Genomic DNA, 19,855 nt, shown 5'->3' on the forward strand with positions numbered 1-19,855 from the left:
TATTTGGCTGATGTACAATGTGGACTTCCTTCAAATGATATGGACTTCTATGTTTGATATGGACTTTCTCTGTCAATTTTATTGTTAACTCATTGTTACCTCCCTATGCTGGGACTTTTTTTTAAGACTTTGTTATTTATTTATTTATTTCTTTTTTTTTTTTTTGAGAAAAACTTTTTTAAAAAAAAAACTTTTAACCGTTTGTTGGGCGCCAGTTATTACCCCAATGAAGTAAAATGCGAGAATTATGACCGTACTATGCGGTCGTGGAAACAATTCTGTTTATTGCAATTAATTTCATCCCTTAACAGTAACAATTTCGTACTCATGCGAGTTGCATATGTCAGCATTCTCTCATGGGTTTGGTTAGTGATACAAATAAACAACTATTTATGTTACAGCCACGAGCAGGAGGCTATGGTCTTAGACTTGCATTCTTTTAGCTACGCACAGGCAGCTTAAGTAATGCGAGAATGCATAGTAAGTATTTCACAATAAAATGATATGAGGTTAGTACTAACAGGTTGGTTAACTTAATAATAGTAGCTTGCCCGCTGTTGACTGTCCCCCCCCCCCCTTTTAAAACGGGGCGTCTCTGCACCGACTAGCTATCTGGGATGCAATTACCTTAACGTCTAGGCCCATGTGATGAATGGTATCACCATTATAGTCGCAAATGATATGAATCCTAGTCTATGCGACTGTATCTCATTCTTCAATGCCTCCAGATTATCAGTGTTCTTCGAGTAGATCTTATGAAGAAAAGGTAGTGACAGTTTTACTTCATGGCCCGTGTTATTTATGTTAAGAGTTTTTGGAGGTGAAGTTCGGTAGTTTGTTTTGCATTGAAAAATAATGTGCCATTTATGGTTATACTGGTTTCAAACGTTATGACTGCCGTTCCTTCGACCATTATGTTACCAGCGCCTGTTATGTTTGAGCTGTGGACGTTGTTTAAAAGCATTACACCATCCGTTATGGCCTGAATGTGAGGTATGTTGTCGCTTGACTCTGTTGGGCATGTTGCTGTACTGTTGTTCAATAAGCGAGATAGACAGTCGTTCGAAGTGACCTTGCAGATGTTGGCGTCCCCTGCTTTGATACAGTTGATGACTGGGGTATTGTGACCGTTGCATTGAGCTGCTTCATTTATGGATAATTTGACGACAGAGTCTTGATGTACTACTGGATATATTTTTAGATACTTGCAAAATTTAGTGATTAAAGGTACTTTAATGGTATAGAATATAATATTATTGTTTTGAAAATTGCTTATATTACTAGACTTTAGTATGTTATCTACGCTTATTGGTACACCTTCATTTTCAAGCATGTTTTTAATTTCTACATTATCTATTATTGGGTTTACAATATTTGCTTTTGCTAGCGTAATAGACAGGGCTAGTTGGTTAAAAGAAAAAAACAACATCCCCGTTTCTTGCAGTTATTAATTCGAGAAGTATTAGTTCATCCAACCACACGACATTAGACGCTTTGTTGGTGTCCTCTAATACTTTAATTCTCTCGGTAAGTACGTTAATTTTGTATTGTAATGCGGAGTTAATGTTGGTCTGTCTATTGTTGTTCTGGATGAGCAATTCTTCTTTTGATGAAAGTAGCTCGAAATCAGCGTGGTCTGGACTTCCTGCAATGACTTTGAGCGCTGAACCAATAAAATCAAGTGCTCGAGCGTGCCGTCTGTTTATGCGGAGTGTTTGAAGCAGTCTATGAATTTGTTTGTTTTGCTCCCTAACGATGTTCGTTACCCTGGGGTCAGAAAAGTGCTCAAATAGTTCCTCATTTTCATTAATTATGTATTCGTAATCCTTCAGATTCGTTCCCTGTATCGTGTATGAGTAGCTTTCGTACGTTGCTGTGTGGCCATTCGAAATTGATAGAAAGTATGCGTCCGAGTAGTTCACAATTTTTGGTGACACCGATGCTGTCAGTGACCGGAGCAATCTATAAGAGAGAAAAGTTTATCTTAAATTACTTTTATGGACGCGTTTCCCGTCGACTATAACAGTTGTGCCAAGGTACTGTTGTATTGTACCCTCGACGTACCACTTATCAAATTTATTCTCTAACCTTCTGTTCCTCTTTACAAACACCTTTTCGCCGGGCTGAAAGGTCCGAGAGGAAGCATTCGCATTACATGTTTCTAGGGTTTTATGCTGAGCTGTTTTCAACTTCTTTTTAATATCGTCAGAAATTTGTTGTAGTACTGAATTTAGAACGTCTATTGGCTTTCTGTTTGTTACAGAATGTACGGAATTATTGTACTTAAGTGTTGATAAAAGTATGAGTTATATCATGTCGTCTATGTGCTGTTGAGCCTTAACACACCTAGCAATTTCCGTCAGTGTTGAATGGAATCGTTGTACCTGGCCGTTGCTCTCGCTATGCATAGGTGGAACGAAAAACTGCTCAGCGCCACAGTGATCCCTTAAGAATATATATATATCCCTTATATATATATATATATATATATATATATATATATATATATATATATATATATATATATATATATATATATATATATATATATATATATATATATATATATATATATATATATATGTATATATATATATGCGTGATAACCGGCTAATTTTTTCCCCGGTTTATTCAATTTTGTGGAATTTTTTTAACCAATTTTTGTATATTTTTAATGATTTAAATGTTTTCTCTTCCACACTCTTGCAAACAATGGATGCGTGTCCAAAAAAAGATTAGATGACTGAACTGCGTCTTAGGCATATAAATATGTATAAGGGATTGCACACATGTTTTCACAAAATTCATTGAATATTGATACAAAGGTAAATAAACAACGTTTGTTTTGACAGTTCACTCTCCAAGGAGTTTAAAAACAGAAAAATACAAAAATGTATGTAAAATGTCATCATTTATACAAAAAGTTCAAAACATGAATGAAAATTGTTAAATGAAAGATAAAATAAATCTTTTGACGAAAAACCATGGTACAATGAAATAAAGGTAACATCATTTCATATTAGCATTCCCAGCTCTGCATTTTCTGTAATTTACCTTGTCAAATTTCAATAAATAAAAAAGAGTTCGCATCTCGGATTTTTTGTGTATACAATAGATTTATGAATATGGATTTTGACAATGAAATGTTTTCAAATGTGTAAATTTTATAAAATTGTAAGCACATGATTACATGACTTTACCTTCTTAGTTCTACCATGGGAAAAGCAATAATATCTTCTGTTATTATTAATGCTAACATCATGTGCTTTCGTACAAATTCCTATAAATGAGAAGAGAACATAGTATCAATATGGGCTTATATTAGAAAGATTAGAACTGGGGTATGGGACTTTAAATGACGGAAATACTGCCCGATGTTTTTTTTAACATTGACTACGCATCATATATTACTGATGTCAACAAAGGATTGATATACAATTTTTCTCTTATTTGATGGATTTTGTCTTGTGGAAGTAATATATAAATAGATGCATTTCAAAAACTTCTTCAAAAAACATGGGAACTTTACATGAAACTATACTCATAGTATTACATGCCAGACACTGTACATAAAATTTTAGTTCATCGCATTGGGTATGTAAAGTACAGTGCATACCATTTGAGTTGCTTTTAGAAGAGGCAATAGAGTCATGCCATAAAAAAATAAGGAGCAACCTGTTGAAACATATCACAAAATGCGGTAGAGTCGAGTCAAATAAAGATTCAATCCCCCATATGATACTACTGTCTAATCCCATTGTATATTTGAGCAGTCATGAAACATTGGCCCGAAATTATAAAACGGAAGACATAAAAACCTACATTTGTGAAGAGCTTAATTTGGATATTCCTCATTTAATTTATGATAATGAAGCTAGTTATCAGCTGGTGATGTAAGTGAGGAATAAAGTATAAATATTAATTCACATGTAATTGTTCCTTTTCTTCAATGCTACACATCTTTTGATATTCAGGGACCTATATTATGTAAGAAGTAACAAAGAATTGAATTCCATTACAAACTATGAATTGAGCAGTTAAAACAAATTCGTTCGGCCAACGGAAGTAGATCTCATAACGAACTTCAAATACCGAAATTGAAACAATTCCATTAGAAAACGTGGCTTAAATCGAGGAAATACCGAATATCGGGAGGTATCATTATATGGAGGACACACAAAAACGTAACCCAAGTGTTCCAGTATTTGGTACTCGACATTGTGAGCTAACAATATGTATTTATACCAAAATTCACCCACCTCTGCCAACTCCTTCTATTTTTGGCCACCGTTAATATGAACTCGCAAAATAGTGCGACGCTTCCAGCGAATATAGTAATAATCAGGCATTTTTACATACATATTTTACATCATTTGTTAAAAACAGTTGCTGGCATCTCTACTAATAGAAAATTTTGAATATGTACAACATTTATTTATTTGTCTTTTTTATTTTTTAAGAACTTTGTAATATTTTAATACTTACGCGAATGCAGGAGCTGTATGTATGTGTATATGCATATGAATTGTTTTTACTCTTTAAGTACATGTTTCTTTTTATAAAACCTCGATATGATTTTTTTTATTTTTTAATATAAATATTATTGTTTTGTAAAACATATGTACACATAATCATTGCATTTAATAGTACATACCTACAATATTGCTATATTCACATTGCACTTTCAATCACGTTGTTCGCTCTCAGAATTAGGCACACGAATTGTCCAGGTCATACGGCACGATTCGTAATTTATAGTAACATAATTCATTTTTTCAAAATTTTTGTTGGTTGATTTTTATAGGAATTTGTACGAAAGTACATGAAATTATCTTTAATAATAATAGAAGAAATTATTGTTTTCCCTCCAAAGATTTATTTTATCATTCATTTAACAATTTACATTCATGTTTTGAACGTTTTGTATAAATGTTGACATTTTACATACATTTTTTAAAATTTCATTAAATATTTTTATTTTAAATTTAGAAATGTCATAATTTATTTTTTCGATAAATGCTCCCATTTGTAGTTCTGAGAGTGATTTTAATGCAACAAGGAACCAAATCTTTGTTAGCTCAGAACATTTTGTATGGAGAATCAAGTAGATATCTCATAATTAGTGGTCGAATAACGAACAGAGAGCGAATCACGTACCATGTGAACGTAGCATTATACATTCCTGCGTATACACATATACATTTTTTCTGTTACTTACCTTTTTTGTTTGAGGTAATAAAAATTATTTTGCAAAACTTAAAATGCACATATTCGATTTCTTTTAATTCATTAGTATTTCCAATTATGCATGATTTCTGTAATTGAACCAACTGTTCAATTAAAAGGGGTTTCCCGGTTTATTCAATTTTGCGGGATACCCAACATTCCATCCATGTGATTTTGTTTTTCCTCAATATGTCAAATAATAATTAGGATCCAGAAATAATTAAATGTTTTCTCTTCCACTCTCTTGCAGCAAATGGATGCAATCCAAAAAAAAAAAAAGATTCGATGACTGAACTGCGTCTTAGGCATATAAGTAAGTATGTAAAAGGGATTGCACACATGTTTTCAAAAAATTCATTGAATATTGAAACAAATATAAATAAACAATATTCTCTTCCACTCTCTTGCAAAAAAGGGATGCAAGTCCAAAAAAAGATTTAATGACTGAGCAGCGTCTTAGGCATTGAAGTATGTAAAAGGGATTGCTCACATGTTTTCACGAAATTCATTGAATATTGAAACAAATGTAAATAAACAACGTTTGATGTGACAGTTCATACCAACAATCGTATTTGTCAAGCTCAGTTACAGAAAATACAGGGATGGGTATGCTTATTTGTAATGAATTGCCTTCTAAAATTACAGCATTCTCTGTAATTTACATTGCCTTCACTGTATAGGAAACAGGTTCCCATCACTGATTGACGGTGAATCTAGAAAATCAAACCCATGGCCTATTAATCATGGCCCATGGCCTAACTATTAGGCCATCCGATAGTATTGGAGAAAAATGGAAACCATCTGATAGCATGACTTTACTTTCTTAATTCTACCATGCCAAACAATCAAAAATAGAAAACAGGACAGATTAACAGTGAATCTAGAAAAGCAAACCCAGCTGTGCTTTTCAACTTTAACCCGCCAATGGTGACGCTAATTTGACTTTGATTAATGGTGACGCCGGTCTCATGCACCGGGGTTTTCAACTGAAGTTTTTTCGAAACGTATGACTAATAGTTAATATTTTTTTTATTATTTATCCACTTTGACAATAAAATAAAGATCACAGACATTTTTAAATAGAGCATTAAAAATAACAATGTTTTAGCAATTCATTTTTTAAAATTAAGAAAAAATAAAAAAATCACATATTAATTCAAGAAAATAATGTTAATTAGTCTTTCGACAATAGGAACTTTTATAAAATGAACAAAATTGGTATCCTTCCAAAAAAAAAATCAAATATTGTTTCTTGTAGAAGATCTTCAAGTTGACGCTGGAAGCTTTCATAAGACATGCTGTAAAAAAAATTATATTATAAAACACATACATACATACACATGTAAACACACAAGTACACATATATTTACAATAAAACAACAACAAATTATAATAAACTTAATAAAAACGCGAATAGTAAAAAAATAATTCTTGATTATTTTACTTACACAAACGGTGACTCACGGTCTCACACACCAGGGTAGAACAAAAATACACGAACTTGTGTTAACTAAGCAGTTTCGTCATGAACTGACGGTTATAGTATACTATTAATCTTTCCTAATAAAGTATTCCCGCTTCGCAGCTTTATTGATTATGGAGATAAAGTAGTCGTGATTTCAGTAGACAGATAAGTGGAAATCATTAAATCAACTATGATCATGATTGTATATACTTTATGGGGTCTACAAACCGAATGACAAATTTAATATATCCTCCTTTCCATGGAGGAGATTATAAAAAGGTACCTAATTCGGGTCCTTTAAAAAAAATACCTTGAATAACTTTTTTCAATCTTTCTGCATCTACACTTGTGTTTTATGGAAGCTTAAGAAAAAAATTTATAAAAACATAGTTATTAATAATCAATAAAAATTCCTCTTTAACTATATATTACTTAAAATTAGTTTAATTCATTTTAAACCTACTAAAAATAAAAATGTTTTGTTATTTTTCCTTCTATAAATTTAAAAGTTTCATTTGATTTGCAAAAAGTTTCATTTCGGTTGCAAATGGTTTCATTTCGGTTGCAAAGGGTTTCATTTCGGTTGCAAAAGGTTTCATTCCCGCTGCAAAAGGTTTCATTTCCACTGCAAAAGGTTTCAATTCCACTGCAAAAGGTTTCATTCCCGCTGCAAAAAGATTCATTTGAATTGCAAAAGGTTTCATTTAATCTGAAAATGCTATATATGAAATATTTTAAAATAGTTATAAACACAATTGGGGGCAGGAGCACACTGCACAGTTTTTAAAAGAATTCGATATAAACCTAACACAAATTTATTTAATAACATCCATGTTAAAAGCCTCAAAATGAAAGCAGCACGATATGCTAGATTTACAAAATGACGGAATTGAAAATGGGAATGATGACTACGAATTGTTACAGAGCCGATTAAAATTGGTAATGACAATAATAGATACGCAGAACACATAATCCAACAGACAGCTTGTGATTGTTTCAAGGAAATTCAAAGTAAACTGGAAGAATGCAGGCCGATGTCCAGTATATATTCATTATCCACCCATTGATAATATTACTGGGTGGAACTCAACATTTCATATGATGGAATCACTTTTGAGTTTTAAAAATCAAATAAATGGAAACGGTGTAGAATTTTCTATTAGCTGTGAAATTGACTGCACCTTCATACAAAATTTTGTTAATGTTATCATGATCCGCATCATAATGGAAATTTAGTAGGAAATTGAAAACCAACTACAGAATCTAATTCATCAGCTAGTTTGTCAAATAATAAAACATGTTTAAAAATAAAATTATTCTAGCTTTAATAACTTCTAAACTCATACCAAAATCTACATTACACTACACAGAATTAAAGTCATCACATATTTTATTAAGAGGTTCGCCCATTGAATAATTCGTGCGGTGAGAATCAGTATAACATAATTGGTAATATCTACTAAACGGAACATTAATTCTGTTAGATGAGATTCTAATAGATGATATTGGAAAATCTGAAGGTATATTGCCATTTAATATTTTTAGTACAAACATGGAGTTCAACATAATACGCCTACTTTTAAGTGTAGGCAATCTAATTAATTTTAGCCTGCTAGCATAAGTAGGCAAAACAATTATTTACCATTGTTATTACATTGCTATTAAAATTTAATTTTGGATCCATCAAGAGGCCTACATCGACAAATGGATCTACAGTTCATAATGAATGACCGTCAATATTATATTGCAATATCAGAGAAGAAGATCTGGAGAAGCGCATATGCTTACATTTGCTTAAATTTAACTCCATACAATGTAACCTGCACCAGGCTATATAAATCGTTAGTAAACTAGCTTCTTTATCACAATTATGGGTAATGAATAATTTAACATCATATGCGTACATTAACAATTTCGAGTAATTTATGGAAATAGGTAAATCGTTGATAAATAAAAGAAAGAGGACCGGTCCAAGGTGACTTCCTTGCGAAACACTCGATGGAACGTTAATCGTTTTAGATAGACACCCTTCAAACAAAACTAGTTGTAATCCATCTTGTAAGTAAGATGATGTCCATTTGACTAAGTTTGCGTTGAAACCTATATAATATAAAACACGATTTTTTCCAGAAAGTAGGAAAGTGACCAAATTTAAGTGAATAATTAAACAATACAGTTATAGGAAGTGCTAATGTTTCTGAACAATATTTAAGAATTATATTTGGTATGCCATCGGGTCCTGGACATTTAATCGATTTTAAACTACGCAGACTATTAGACACCTCCTGACGTTGTAGAAAATGCATATAAATTTGATCAGCCTGTGATAACTTATAAGGATACGAACCTTTAATTTGGCAAGATGTGCTGGAATAGGTTGTAGTAAAAAATCTGCGAAACATTCAGCAATATCTGTGCCTGTGACAAATTCTTTATTGTTAGATTTTAATAATGAGGGCTTTGAGGAAATTTTTCGTTTTAGATTAACAAAATCATAAAAAGATTTAGGATTGGATTTAAAATTATTTTTAATCTTGTCTAGGTAAAGATTATACAATCTACGAGACTCTAAAGTATATTTAGATCTAACAACAGAGTAATTAGTGTAGTCTATTGTTAAGCCTGTTTTTTATATTTACGAAAAAGCTTATTTTTAGAATTTTTTAAACTTGATTTTAAACTTGGTTATTCATGGATATTTATTTGAATTTTTAACTCTAGTGGTTGGAACACATTCCAGTTTAAATCTATTTAAGATATCATAAAATTTATCAATTAATTTAATTTAATGGGAATTTTTCAGACTGTTTATTTGATAAAGATTTAAGTCACACAAACTATTTATAACATCAAATGTACTGTTCATTTCCGATGGCAAAGGAATCAAAGCTTCAGAATCTGGCATTGGAAGCCACCTTCTGGAAGGCATATAAAAATCACTTAGGATCGATCGGAATCTTTCATTTTTTCAGTGATTGGATTTATTGCTGATAAATACTGATTATAAATGTCAAGTGAAGATGAAGGTGGAATATAAGAGCAAGCTACAAACAATTTAGATTTGCCCAATTCAATGGAAACACCAAAAAATTCCACCACCTTTTTACAAACACGATCCTTTCTAAACATTTGATATTTTGATATTTAATATAGATGTTTTAACAAAGTTTCGGAGAAAACCAGTGCATTATATTGAAACCAATGCTATCTGTATATAAACTGGTTAAATTTGTATTAAGCCCCCTTACATTCTGATAGCAAATAGAAAATTAGTCATTTATTTTTTATTAAGGACAAATGCAATGCTTACTTCCATAAATGGAGAAAGAAACATCTATAACGAAGAAAGTAACGCCCAAGACGCTATGACCATGTCGCATGATGATCCTTACAATATTTTGGAAGAAGAATTGGATAACTTGACTAGTTGCCGATTCTCAATCTGAAATAATGGCAATATTCGCATGTTTTTCATTTATTTTTATATTATATAATTTATGTCACACTTGAAGTGAAAAGATATTTTTTAACAAAATTTAAATTTTCATATATTTTTTTTTCTTTCTACCTGGTATATTTTATAGGACTTGAGCGATGATAAGAAAGGGCAATAATTATCGTGCTTTCGAACAAGCAATAAAAATCAATTTTGTAAACAGTATCATTCCTAGTTGAGATTTAAAAAAATGAAAAATAAAAAGAAGAAATTGTAACATTTGAAACGTGTTTGCTGTGGAGCGTCACTGTCAGGTTTTTTATGAAACATAGAAGAGCAGATTTGCTGCAATTCTAATTGGTGTTAAAAAGAAAGAAAATTATAATCAACGTGAATAATAAAAATAAGAATTGGCTGTATTTGTGCTGTGGAGCGTCTTGTACAGTTTTCTGCTGCGTAGTAAAGCTGACATTGCTGCAAGTCTTTTTGGTGGTGGTTTTGCAGTTTGGCGGTGGAGCGGCAAAAACACATTGGTGCATTGGGTAAATTGATGTGCCCTGAAAAATTAAACAATTGTGTGTTTTATCCCGAAAATCAACTTTAAATTGATTTCGGGATTGTGTGATGATGGCTGAACAAATTATTGACAAGGTCCAAGCTATGGACACAGCAGTAACTGTACCACAGTTTGAGGGTACCGTTACAAAATATGACGCTGAAAATAAAGATGTATGCGTGTCTGCGAGAAAGAGAAGGGTGTTTGATGCTGTTGATGCATGTGAAGTCAGAGGTGAGGTTGGTGAGAACAGAAATGGTGTTGGTGAAAAATGACAAACCAAAAGAAGAGGCGTGTTAATGAAGAGACGTTGCTGTATACAGAAAATCATAAGGGTAAGTTCATGGTATTAGTGGACACAAGTGAAGTAGGGAATATTAACAACAAAAGAATTAAAAATGGCCTTTACTTTTTTGAAAAAATCAAAGGTATTAAGGCAAAAGAACTGGAAAAAATTAAGCAAGTAGACGCAATCGGTGCAACCTGATTCAAAATCACCTTTGAAACAATGGAAGCGGCAAATACGTTCATCTGCAATAAAGAAATAAAGAAACGTAATATGCGGGTTTTTATTCCGAAAATTTTTTTTCAAACTTTCGGAATTTTAAGAAATATTCCAGTTTCATATTCCGACGACGAACTCCTCAAAGGGATTGTGTCGGACAGGAAGCTAGCCTCTGTGACTAGGTTCACAAGGAAAGATGTTAGTACTGAATCAGGTTTTAGACCCACTGAGACAATCAAGGTCGGTTTCTACGGCCGTCAGGCAATGTTTCAACTGCGGGCGCTTGGGACATACAAAGCTTGGCTGCAGATCTAACCCCAGATGCCGTAAATGCGGTAAAGATGATTGCAAAATGACTTGTACCATCAAAAGCTGTATTTTGTGTTAAGGATCTGATCACGTATGTGATGAAAGGGATAAATGTCCAATCAAAAAAAAAAAAATTTGGAAGCGGTTTTTTGAGGAACCATCTCCATCAAGCCCTGTTTATATAAAAGAAGACCAAAAACTTACTGAGTTGGAAACAATTACCAAAGAATTACTTAAATTTATGTATGATTTTTTCAAAAAGGATGAAAATCAAGAGGCAGTGCATGCTATTCAACATTTTCAACAAAGAATTCAAAAATGCGGAGTAACATTCGAAGGTAATAGTAATAATAAAATCTCAAATGATAATGTTGAATAGATTAAAAATTCTCCAGTATAACATACAATTTTTCAAGAATAATAAAAACTTCATTGAATTCTTTGCCAACAAAAACAACTATGACATCATAATTTTATCTGAAATCTTTTCAGAAGATAAGAAATGCAGAAACAAACTAATCAATTACAATCTATTGCAAAAATTCAGACCACATGGCTATGGAGGAGTGGTCATAGGGGTAGGAAAGAATATATATATATCAATAATAGAATATGATACTAATTATGACATCCTGATAATTAAAACCTCGAACCTACAGAGAAACGTCGTCATCATCTCTGTGTACTTTCCACCAACAATTTCAAATACTTGTTTTACCGAGGAAGTTTCCTTCTTGGAAAACTGTTAAAATGTAATATTATGTGGCGATTTCAATGCCCGCAATGAAGCCTGGGGAGATTATATTACCTCCATTAAAGGCAGAGAACTGAGTATGTTGATTACTGAAGCTGGTTATCTATTTTTCAACAACGGAAAAAAACCTTTAAGGGTGGGTCCAACTCCCAGGGATCGGTTCCTGACCTAACTTTTCTCAGCAACGTGTCTGGCGGTAACTGGAATGTTCTGGATGGACATTTTGGGGGCAGCCGTCATCTACCAATTACATTTGAAATTAAAGCGGAAAAGCCAAAAGGCCATAACTTCTTACACAAAGCAAAATTAATGAATGCACTTTGTGAGTTAGAGCTAGAACCTGACATATTGTCTATAGAGGATGCAATAAGTTCAGAAATAAAAGCCGCATCCAACAATCTAAGTGCCAACAGATCACCAAAGTATTGGTAGAATGATTCTTTGAGTGTTGCTTACCGAAATCAACTTGCAGCTGTTAAAAAAGCAAGGAAATATCCTAATTATCAAAGTCTAGCTAAAGCTAGTGAAGAGGTAGAAAATTGGAAAATGAAGGTCAATATGGCGAAAAATGATAGTTTTCTTTTCAAAATTAATGAACTTAACAAAAATGCAAACCCAAGAGAATCTTAGAAATTTGTAAATAATGTAAGGAACAGAGAATCTGCTGAGGTGAGACCATGGAATAATGACAGGAGCAGCCACTTTCTTCAGTATCTGAAAGATCAAGTACCTGGTGATGGGCTAGAAGTACTTAGCTATAGCGATCAACATCATTTCCACGACCAAATCATTTTTGACTTCGATCACTTTGAGAAAATACTATCGGAAAAAAGGGTCTGCCGGAGGGCATGACAAAATAACATACGAGATGATCAAGGCGCTACCTGGCATTTCTAAAAGAGCTATTCTGGCAGCTCTATATAATGCCTTTTTAGAGAACTCAATCAATGACAACTGGAGGATTATTAAAATAGTCCCAATTCCAAAACCCAATTCCTTCTGCAAGGACTTAAGCGACATGTCAAATTATCGTCCAATATCTCTCATTTCTGTCTATGAAATCCATCAATTTAATGCTTAAAGATAAGCTGGTACAATTCATTGATGATAATGAAGTTATTCCAGCGAGATCTTTTGTATATAGAAAAAGTATGTCTACATCTACATGTTTAAATGAATTTCTTCACCGCGTTGCACTACTAAAGGCCAACAACTATAAAGTACTAGTTCTGTCGCTGGACATAAATAATGCCTACAACTGTGTGAGAGTGGATATTCTCGGGCAGCTCTTGAGAAAGCTCAACTTCAACGTATCAATAGTGAATTGGATAATAAACTTTCTATCTAAAAGGATATTGAGACTGGGTGACAAAGAAGTTGTGGTGACAAACGGCTTACCACAAGGAAGCTGTCTATCTCCTCTGCTCTTTAACATCTACACAGCAAATCTTCATAAACTTGAAGATAATAAAACATTAATTTTTCAATATGCAGACAACATCCTTTTGATTTTGATTCGACAAATTACCTGGTTGCTGAATGTCACAAAATTTTGGAAAGATCCTCTATCGAAAAATGTCACATTGTATGGATCCCTGCGCACAGAGGCATTAGAATCAACGAAGAGGTTGACTTGCTTGCCAAACAGGCCTCTCTAGTTGGTGCTCCTGTAGATGTATTTTTAACACCTAAAGAGGCGTATTCCAGAATCGAAAATCTGGTGAAAGATGACTGGAATGAAGAATTTATAATACTATCCGAATCAAAAGGCAGTCACTTCTTTCAGATTACAAATAACATATACAAAAAGCCATGGGTTTCTAAAATGAATTTTGGTCCTAGTGATACTAAGCTAATAAACAGACTGATTGCTGGTCATACCTTTGACAAAAAGTATTTACACCGGATAGGAGCTGCAGACTCGAATTTGTGCGAGACATGCGCATTGCCGGAAACCGCTCACCATTTGATTTTTGACTGTGTAAGATTCAACAATATAAGAAGAAAGTATCCCCTCCTTTTCCCTAAATACCATGGACTAATCCAAGGACCACAACCTATACAACCTTCTCCTAATGTTCCTGAACGAAACGAAAATTAGTTTATAAACACCCTCTCCCACCTGTGATACACAAAGCTGTGATATTAGTTTACGTTTTCTTTTTTTTTCTTTCTTATTTTTATTTGATGTTGACTAAGTTATACCATCCCATTCCCCATTTTTGGCCCATTATTTTCCTTTTGCAATTGGCATGCAGGTATTCCAACCTTTGGAACACAACTAGATACACAATTGGGATATTCCCAATCGCTTGAACTCTATCAGCTGCGGACTGGGCACCTTCTGTCTGTTTACGTCGTGCCTTCCTGCATCTGTTACGCAAGTAAATCTACCTCTCAACCAGGATGTCGTGAGTTAAAAACTTTTTCTTAAATATAAAAATTACAATAACAAAATAATCAAACATAAATTTAACTACAATTCGACATTTGTACTTATGTACTATCGCACGATTTTTATACTGTATTTGCAGTAATCCGAAAAATTTATATTTGCAAACCACTTTGGAACAAATGATCATTGGTTTGAAATCGAATTCACTAGTGACCAACCATTTTGGAAAATAAAATCATCGGAGTGGAGTAATCTAGCAAATCATTTTGGAAAATAAACTTATTGGATTGAAGGTCACTTTTCAAGAATTTACCTTATTTTGTAGTACAACCTAGCATTTTGTATCCTGAGGATCGCCAATTCTGCTCTCTACAACATAGGAGAGCTCGATTGATAGTCCAAAAAAACAGTATCATAAAACATTCTACCTGGTTACAAAATGTAAACACACACTAAACTAATGTGCATGCGTGTGTTTTTAAACGATCGCGAACGATTAAAAATACGATCTTCCCGCAAGAGCTCATTTTGCGTTCTCAAAAGATTGACGACGCACAGTATCACGGCAGTGGCCAAAAATGGTCAAAACTATGTGTTTCTTACACATTTTTAATGGGAAATGACAGAAAACTTTTTAATTTGAAAGAATCTGAATTTTGGTATTGATACATCACGTATTCTTTACGACATGGGGATCTAAATCCGACTGTTGTAAGTAATCAGTATTTTTTTCCTTTTTTGACTAAAATCAAAAAATATGTGATGAACAATTATAGGAAATTTTAAAGTTTCGATCGCTTCAAATGTTGTTTGTAAGCTTTCTTAAGGATGTAATAAACATGGCTCCACTTTTGTTTGCATGTAAATACTGATCGTATGGTGTTTACAGTTATCCAAAAATGCAGTACTTATTTCATTACTTTTGTTAAGCAAATTAATTAGTGGAGTTGGAAAAAATTGGTATAAACGTGTATGTCAATATTATTTCTTGTTTGGTTCGTGAAAAGTGGGTACTTCACACGTATAAAGGAGACAGCTGCTGAGGTCTGAACATGTTATTTATCGTTTTCAGTAACCACCTCATTAAAAAAATATGATATATTTTTGAACTGAACAGCATTGACGTATCGGAATAGACAATATATTAGGTCCACACTCACAAAATTTGTTGAATACAAAGTGGAGAGGCAACTTACCGATATAGAAAAAACCCAGCTTGTAAGCATTTTCACAAGATTGTCCGATAATTGGAAAAAATATCATTGTAACAGACTAAGAGTAGAAGCAGCTTTAAAAAATTGGCTTGATAAGGATGCATTCGAATTAGATTCAATCGAGCAGAACCAAACGCCGACGAATTGGTGAACTTGTGGCATCGACTTCGTTAGAAGTCATAACAACAGCTGCAAAGAAAATTTGAAACACAACAGTACAAAAGCTTTGGCTCTCTATATCGATATCGACATTTGTCAGTCAGACAATATAATATGATGAGAAACGCTATAAATACCATTCATATAAACTGTTTCCCTCGTATTATGCTGTAGCGGAGGCTAAGAAAAAATGATTCCTAAATATATAGAAGTGACAGAAATATCAATGAAAGTTCCGTTACAAACAATTTTGGATAATACAACGTAAAGTATTTTAACTAAAGAATGTAAATGGAGATTTGATAGTAGCAGTGGTCATAGTCTTTATAAGCAAAAAAATTCAAAATGAAAACGAAAATATGTGGTAGAACGATAAGCACTCTTCTCCAAGACTATGTAGACCAATTAAGATAATTTTTAGTAAAGAAAATGCACAGACTATACTTGAAGTCAATGAAAATATATAGAGCGAAATTTCAAATTTGAAGGCTAGTCAATAGAGGCCCAAAACTTGTAATATTATGGTTTTTCATCGTAGATAAAATTTTTTTGAATGCATTGTTCGCTCTTAGAATTAGGATGAAATGTTTGTCATCCCTAACAAATGAGAGCATTTATCGAAAAAAGTGTGACATTTCAAAATTCATTATATACAAATGTTATGAAATTTTATAATTTTTCCGGAAGATTTAAAATTATGTATGAAAGATATAATGTTGAATGCCAGATGTGCATTCAAACGAAAGTAAATTTTATTTCCCTCCTATCCTAGGTACGCTTTTTGTTCATGAGTTGGAATTTCGACAGAAAACTGGAAACAAAAGAAACAATATTTTCAAAAATTTTGTGTCGAAAAAAATTATTTGACAAGTAACTCTCTAACGGAATTTTAAAACAGAAAAATACAAAAATATATGCAAAATGTCAACATTTATACAAAACTACATGAATGAAAATTGTTAAATGAAAGATAAAATAAATCTTTTGAGGAAAAACAATAATATCTTTTATTATTTTTAATGCTAATATCATGTACTTTCGTGCAAATTCCTATAAAATTCAACAAACAAAAAATTTGAAAAAATGAATTTTGTTACTATGAAATACGAATCGTACCGTATGAACGAGTTAATTCATGTACCTTATTCTCAGAGCGTAAAACGCGTTTGAAAATGCAATGAGAACATATATGTTATATGCTATATGCATTAATATGGGACTTATTGTAGATAGAGTAAAACCGGGGTACGGGTCATCAAATGACGGAAATACTGCTCGACGTTATTTAGTTTTTTTTTTCAGCATTGACTAGACATCATATATTACTGATGTCAACAAAGGATTGATATACAATTGTTCTCTTATTTGATGGACGATGGAAGTGGAAGTAAATTAAAAGTAGATACATTTCAAAAACTTCTTAAAAAAACATGGGAACGTTGCATGAAACTATACTCATTGCATGGCAGAAGAATACAGTTAGATGCATCAACGCTTGGGAGCATTGATACGTCAAAAAAATAGAACAGTGTGGCTTGTTTGTTCGGGATACCGTAGTATTTTGTTTTTGCAAAATGGTCTGGCTTTATCCCTTTATTGTTGTTTTTATAAAAACAACGTTTGTTTATTAGAGGAGAACGATGGTAATGTTTACCAGGGGGTAAGGCAGGGAATACCTAGGTTTCGGAAAGAGCCACCAATCCTCATCAGTTCCCTTGTGTTTGCCTGGGATATTCTCCCCAGAAGTTATTTTAAAAATAACTTCTATGACAAAAAACATTTTTTACCCAAGTGACGAGATCGTAAGCTCAATAGAAGAGGAACCAAAGAATTAAATAAAACTAAAATTCTCTTGGAAAGTCTTCTAAATCTTACAACCGCACTTATAAACATTTACATCTTTCTCCACTTGTTATGCTTTCGTTCAGCCTGAACGAAGTAGCATAACCATGTAAGTTGGTTTTGTCTGTTACAACAAAAACCCCTTCGTCGACCGTGCCTTGTCCATTAATAGAACAGTGTGGCTTGTTTGTTCGGGTTACCGTAGTATTTTGTTTTTGCAAAATGGTCTGGCTTTATCCCTTTATTGTTGTTTTTATAAAAACAACGTTTGTTTATTAGTGGAGAACGATGGTAATGTTTACCAGGGGGTAAGGCAGGGAATACCTAGGTTTCGGAAAGAGCCACCAATCCTCATCAGTTCCCTTGTTTTTGCCTGGGATATTCTCCCCAGAAGTTATTTTAAAAATAACTTCTATGACAAAAAACATTTTTTACCCAAGTGACGAGATCGTAAGCTCAATAGAAGAGGAACCAAAGAATTAAATAAAACTAAAATTCTCTTGGAAAGTCTTCTAAATCTTACAACCGCACTTATAAACATTTACATCTTTCTCCACTTGTTATGCTTTCGTTCAGCCTGAACGAAGTAGCATAACCATGTAAGTTGATTTTGTCTGTTACAACAAAAACCCCTTAGTCGACCGTGCCTTATCCATTAATAGAACAGTGTGGCTTGTTTGTTCAGGATACCGTAGTATTTTGTTTTTGCAAAATGGTCTGGCTTTATCCCTTTATTGTTGTTTTTATAAAAACAACGTTTGTTTATTGGTGGAGAACGATGGTAATGTTTACCAGGGGGTAAGGCAGGGAATACCTATAAGTTATTTTAAAAATAACTTCTATGACATCTATCTATTGAGCTTACGATCTCGTCACTTGGGTAAAAAATGTTTTTTGTCATAGAAGTTATTTTTAAAATAACTTCTGGGGAGAATATCCCAGGCAAAAACAAGGGAACTGATGAGGATTGGTGGCTCTTTCCGAAACCTAGGTATTCCCTGCCTTACCCCCTGGTAAACATTACCATCGTTCTCCACTAATAAACAAACGTTGTTTTTATAAAAACAACAATAAAGGGATAAAGCCAGACCATTTTGCAAAAACAAAATATGTCAAAAAAATTTAATTTTTTTTTTTCAAATATAAGTAGATTTTTATATGTTTTCTTTACTACGTCAATCGGAGGCTATTATAAATCACGTCTTTCAACAATTTTTAAAAATTTAAATAATTTTTCATTCAACATTTTCAATTCCAAAATTGGTTTGACAGTTCATTATCCCAGCAGCTGTGTGGACGCGTCTACCTATATTCTTCTACTATGACTCATTGTATTACATAAAATTTTAGTTCATGACATTGGATATGTAAAGTACAGTGCATACCATGGTAGAAGAATACAGGTAGTCGCTTAAACACAGCTGTGGGACAATGAACTGTCAAACTGATTTTGAAATTGAAAATGTTGAATGAAAAATTATTGAAATTTGAAGGGTGTGCAATTTTTTGGTACAGAAGTAAGTATTTGTTGCGAGGTCCACGTAACTATTTTGAGATATTTCCATTCGAAATGCGGCTAAAATCATCAGAATATCGAAAAAAGGGAGTTACAGTTAGATGGGCCTTATATCAAAACGAGGATCTATCTAGACAAAGTTCTGTCACAGGATATAATATCTATCACGAACTTCAAATATCGAAATTGAAACAATTCTATTAGAAAACGTGGCTTAAAAATCATCCACCTCTCCAACTCCTTCTATTTTTGGCCACCGTTAATATGAACTCGCGACATAGTGTGACGTTTGCAACGAATATAGTAATAATCTGGCATTTTTACATACATATTTTACATCATTTGTTAAAAACACTTGCTGGCATCTCTACTAATAGAAGAGATTGATAAAAATTTTATTTCTTTGTAAAACTTATGTGCACATAAATATTGCATTTAATAGTACATACCTACAATAAGGCACTTTCTATCACGTTGT

At 32.9% G+C, this 19,855-nt stretch overlaps 1 long non-coding RNA gene across 1 annotated transcript; it reads right to left on the bottom strand.

Annotated features, from left to right (window-relative positions):
• Positions 1 to 245: 245 nt before the first annotated feature.
• LOC131804288 (uncharacterized) lies at positions 246 to 14,208 on the bottom strand. Its single transcript, XR_009343055.1, has 2 exons — positions 13,780 to 14,208; positions 246 to 1,962 (listed from the first exon to the last, which is right to left on the bottom strand). It is a non-coding gene; the product is annotated as an uncharacterized LOC131804288 (long non-coding RNA).
• Positions 14,209 to 19,855: the final 5,647 nt, after the last annotated feature.

This window comes from Musca domestica, unplaced genomic scaffold (genome assembly GCF_030504385.1).
Source record: "Musca domestica strain aabys unplaced genomic scaffold, Musca_domestica.polishedcontigs.V.1.1 4, whole genome shotgun sequence".
Taxonomy (NCBI): domain Eukaryota; kingdom Metazoa; phylum Arthropoda; class Insecta; order Diptera; family Muscidae; genus Musca; species Musca domestica.